The 5,610-nt window shown below is 34.5% G+C and overlaps 1 pseudogene; it reads left to right on the top strand.

Annotated features, from left to right (window-relative positions):
* The first annotated feature begins 259 nt into the window (after positions 1-259).
* Positions 260-1,415, top strand: LOC143571525 (putative glucan endo-1,3-beta-glucosidase A6 pseudogene; annotated as a pseudogene).
* Positions 1,416-5,610: the final 4,195 nt, after the last annotated feature.

Below are 5,610 nucleotides of genomic sequence, written 5' to 3'. Positions count from 1 at the left end.
ACATGTCTATCTCGCTAACCCGGATCCTTCTATAAAATAAACATATAGGACTAGAGAATTCAATACACATTAATCACAATCTTTGCCTTCTTCACCTTTTAGCCCATGGTTAATAAACTATCAAAAAGATTTAAAGTCTTCAAAGATTTGCAGGTAGGAAAACAATCCCTCACACTCTTCACTATTATCAACAACTACACATATATGTATGTATATTATATATATGTGTCATCTTACACTCACGATGGATCAACATCACAATGGAGAAACAAACATTTCCAAAAATGACTATTATGTCTTTATCCTTCTTATATCTCCTTGCTTCCTCATGGGCAATATCAAACAAAATAGGCGTAAATTTCGGTCGCGTTGGGAACAACCTCCCACCACCATCCCGCTCCATCGAGCTTCTTCAAATTATGAAGGCGGGTCGGGTCAAACTCTACGATGCTGACCACGGAATACTACTACTCTTATCGACCACAAACATAGAAGTCACAATAATGGTCACTAATGAAGAAATCTCGGGAATTGCTAGCAACCAACAAGTCGCGGACCAATGGATACACGAACACATCCTTAACCACTATCCCGCAACCATGATTCGGTATGTCCTTGTCGGGAATGAGGTTTTAAGTTACTCGAGCACCGACCAAGATATACAGATAATGAGAGACCTTGTACCCGCAATGAGCCGGCTTCAGGCCACACTTAAGGCCCAAAACATTAACAACATTAAAGTTGGTACTCCTCTTGCTATGGATATTATGGGGACAACTTTCCCACCTTCAAGTGGAACGTTTAAACCCGAGTTAGTTAACCGAATCGTGCCATTACTAAACTTTTTACGTGGGACAAACTCGTTTTTCTTTCTTGATGTGTACCCGTATCTTTCATGGGCTGATAACCCGACGGGTATAAATCTTGATTATGCATTACTTGAAGGGAACCAAACTTATACGGATATGGGTAGTGGGCTAACATACACGAATTTACTGGACCAGATGATTGACTCGGTTTACTTTGCTATGGCTAAAGTTGGTTTTAATAGTGTGAAGATTGTGATAGCCGAAACGGGCTGGCCACATGAAGGTGACTCGAACCATGGTGCTAGTAAGGAAAATGCAGCCAAATATAATAGGAATGTTATTAAAAAGGTGACAGCGGTTCCAGCTAAGGGAACCCCAGCTCAACCAGGGTTCGTTATACCAACGTTTATATTTTCCTTGTACGATGAGAATGAGAAGACCGGTCCGGAATCGGAGAGGCATTGGGGGTTGTTGTATCCTGATGGAACCCCGGTTTATGAAGTGGACTTAAGTGGGAAGGCATACAAGTCATGATAAAAGGAGGTTTCAATGCTAAATAATTTAACTAATATGGGTCATTCGTTAATTATTAAAAGTTGATGAAAAGGGTATAATTGTAGAAGATTAAATGAGTTTTATTTCTAATTAATTAATTTTCCTGCTTTCTCTCTTTCTCATTACAAGTTTTGCACACTGCGTAGATCATAGAATGATAGTGTACGTGCCTACACTTTTGTAGATTTTATAATATGTGAACACCCATATATTTATATGCATATAACCATACTGCATAACTAGCCTACTAAATTAATCTATATTCTCTCTTCTCTTTCTCTCTAATTGTAACTCATTCCAAGTTTCAAACACCTATGTAGATTAGAAAATTTTAATGAAAGACACATAAATTTACTCATATCCATTTAAGCGTATTCACATCACATAACAAAGATGTATTTTACTAATCACGTTAAATTAAATCTTAGAAAAAAATGAACGATTTTTGTTGGTTCTCTCAATAATCGTGCCTAGAGGTTTACAACGGCATGCCATGATTATGTCTCCTTTGCAAATAACTTTTAATGTGATAAACATATAAATAAGTAGAGTAATTATTTTTATACTAAATTTATCTATGGTAAGATAATTAGTTTAGTACTCAACGATAGAGTAATAAATATATATTTCAGATTTTCAGTCTTTAACTATGTTAATGAATAAACTGCGAGTGGTACACCTGGCAAGGCCCCATCTTATATTTTATATATTTCCTGGTTACTTTAAATAACTTTTTAATTTAAATTTGAGATAATGGCCATTTTCGTCCCTGTGGTTTGCTACTTTCGCCACTTTAGTCCAAAATTTTTAATTTTGTCAATTTAGTCCTCATAGTTTTAAATTTTAGCCAATTACGTCCCATCCGTCTAACGGCATCCAGCTATGCCGTTAGTTTAAGGGTATTTTTGTCTTTCTCCTTTTAATTTTGAGTTAATGGTCATTTTAGTCCCTGTGGTTTGATATCTTTGCCAATTCAGTCCAAAGTTTGAAAATTTGTCAATTTAATGTTCAGTTTAATTCAGTTTTTTTTATTTTTTATGTTTTTTGTTTATAACCCTAAAGAGCATAAGTCAAGCCCAAAACCATCGAGCAACCTCAAATACTGGTATGCATTTACTCTGTTGACAACAGTAATCATACCCCCCCCCTTATATTTAGTTTCTAGACATTTCCTAAAATCTTTTCCATGGTGGAATTCAATGGTAAAGTGGTCAAGGTAATTCCCTGAAATCGAATTATACATAAAAAACTAAAAATTGTTTTGTTGATTAATGTATAATAGTTGATTACGACCCAGATTTTCGTTATGATATGTTAATCTCTAAACCCTAAATATTATGCATTCATCAAAGAAACGATTTTTAGTTTTTTCCGTACAATTCGGTTTCACGGAATTGCTTTGACCACTTTACCATTGAATTCCACCATGGGGGAGAGTTTAGGAACCGTCTAGAAACTAAATACGAGAGGAGGGGGTATGATTACTGCTGTCGACAGAGTAAATGCAGACTTGTTTTGGGCTTGGATAATGCTCTCTAGGGTTATAGAAAAAAACTGACTTAAATTGACAAAATTTCAAACTTGGACTGAATTGGCAAAAGTATCAAACCACAGGGACGAAAATGACTAATAACTCAAAATAAAAGGGAGAAAGACAAAAATACCCTTAAACTAACGGCATAGCTGGATGCCGTTAGACGGATAGGATGTAATTGGCTAATATTTAAAACTATGGGGACTAAATTGACAAAAATACAAATTTTGGACTGAAGTGGCGAAAGTAGCAAACCACAGGGACGAAAATGGCCATTAACTCTTTAAATTTAGTTATAGAATTATAAAGTTATCAGAAACAATTCATACAGTGTATGAACTATGAACTTAAGTTAGGTGAAGTGGTGCTACTTTTATAATGTGGCATCCACTTGAAACCTCTGATATAATGGTGTGCATTCAAAGTGGACCAAAACAAAGCATCCAAAATCAAACCAATGGAATCAAAGGTTACCATCAAGACTCCTCTCCTCCACTTATGTCTCTTCTTTCTGGCTGTCTCCTTCCTCCACCACCATGTAGTCACTAGTCACGAGGCGGCACACGATTCAAAACCGCCCTATAACGACTTGTTAGAAGACCTATTGGAGGAGTTGCTAGGATCCGAGATTACAAGAAGGTATTTGGAACAAAAAAAGTACATATCGGTCGGGGCTTTGAAACGAGATCAACCCGCCTGTGATGGTGGCGGTAAAGGGGAAGCTTATACAAAATCGGGAAGTTGTGTACCTCCCTCGTCTAATCCTTACAATAGAGGGTGTACAAAGTATTATCGATGTGAGCGTTGAGTAGAAGTTAAGATTTTGTTTCATAAAGACGAATGATTCAAAGGTTATCATAGATGTCTCATGTTTGGTGTTTATGTTTGTTGGAAACCTTGTCAAGTTTAACATAATGATTCACACTTGTTCATGAATCTTGTCTACTTATCACCAACTGTCTTTACTCTTTAGGTGGTTAATTTAAGGTACAACAATTGATACATGTATTTATCTTTGTTTATTTTACACGACATAATAGTCCAAAAGATTTCCAAACTCTTTCTTTTGACTGAACAAAAGAACTAGGATAGAAGGAAAACAGGTCAAAAGTAGGTGAAAGTTTATTGTTATATGACCTATTAAATCATACTTCACATATTTTAATGACCAACAAAAGCATGTTTCACTAATAAAATTCGACTAGCAAAGAGCTAGATGTACCCGTACAACAACAACCATACTTGACATAGTAATTATTTATACCCAACCTATTTTGACTTATACAAAGTTAACCCGTTACCCAACGGGCCATTTGTCATCACTTCTTTTTTATAAGTTGATCAAGGGTAGGAAGAGTAGAAATTGAGTAAACGGTCTCAACCATGAGAATGATATCATAACAACTCAACCCATACATCAATTTGAGTACAATTGTCACAAAGAAAGGGAGTTTCGAAATAGAATCCGGTGATTGAGACTTTACAAGAAGATTAGCAACAACATTGAGTGAGACATTGTAGGGCCTCAAAACTGAAATCTTGTTGGACTTTTAAATTTGAAGTAGGGGTGCGAAAAAACTGATTAGTTGAACTGAAGCCGAAATAACTTAAACAACGATTCGGTTCTTGTTTCAAAACGGAAAATTCCGTTTGATTTTGGTTAGGCGTGGTTCCACAACCAAACTGAACCAGGGAACCCAAACCACACTTAACTAGTTGATATTGTTTGTTTCTTGATGTATAGCGTAAACTCATTATTGGGGAGTCCGTGTGTAAGCATTCTTATTCAATTTTTCATCTCTATCTCTATAATTACATTAAAAACATCATCTTTTCTCTTTCATTTTCAATTAAAGAATATTTTTTATACTTTTATCATTACCTTTTATCTCTCATTCACTCACAACCACTTTCAAAAACATTAAAAAATTATAGAGGTCAACAGTGTGTTTCTCCAAATTGAACCATGAACAGTAAAATTTTCTCTCTCTTCCTCTCACAACAACTTTTATCCATCTCTGAAAAATGAAGACTCCCCTCGCATTATTTGAAAAATGGAATAAGAATGCTCTAATTAGATTATACATGCAAATCACATTCTTCATAAATTCCTGTGTCCCAACTTACGGTAAATGAGTCACCAAAACTTGACTAGTTACAAAATCATAAAAGTATCTAAAAGGTAAAAAAATTTGAATCTCAAGTAAAGGACAGGAATCTAAAAATAGTCTGTTTATACTTTCATGCCTGAATGTTTGTGTATCCAAAAAAACCCTGAGTAAATAAATATTATCTTTCTTTAGGATATTTGAAGGCATGTATTTGGTGTTTTTTGATCGTTCAAAATCAGATTTGGTGTTTAGTGTTAGAAAAAGAACTGTATTAATAATGAGGATTGTTTTCTTTTGAGAACTATTAACATATCAAAAGAAAATTTCAATCTTTTTTATTATTCGATTGCATTTCCTATTTAGCTACTAGCCTTCATTTATTTATTTATTTATTTTTTAACAACTAATATTTTTTTCATCACTCTTATTTTTACTCTGTGTATTAAATAAGACCAAAACACACAATATTTTGGTTAAAATCCATACACCTTTACACTAGATCAAGCTAGTGAATGTTTATCCTCCATCTGTTTGTTTATTCTATACAAATCATTTGTGATTAATCATCAAAGATTTATCAAAATATTAATATATTACATAC

The sequence above is a fragment of the Bidens hawaiensis genome, unplaced genomic scaffold (assembly GCF_021521415.1).
Source record: "Bidens hawaiensis isolate Kalapana, Puna unplaced genomic scaffold, B.hawaiensis_p1.1 tig00001336_1, whole genome shotgun sequence".
NCBI lineage: Eukaryota > Viridiplantae > Streptophyta > Magnoliopsida > Asterales > Asteraceae > Bidens > Bidens hawaiensis.
Note: the sequence above shows the minus strand (reverse complement) of the source record. Positions and strands in the feature narration are given on the sequence as shown.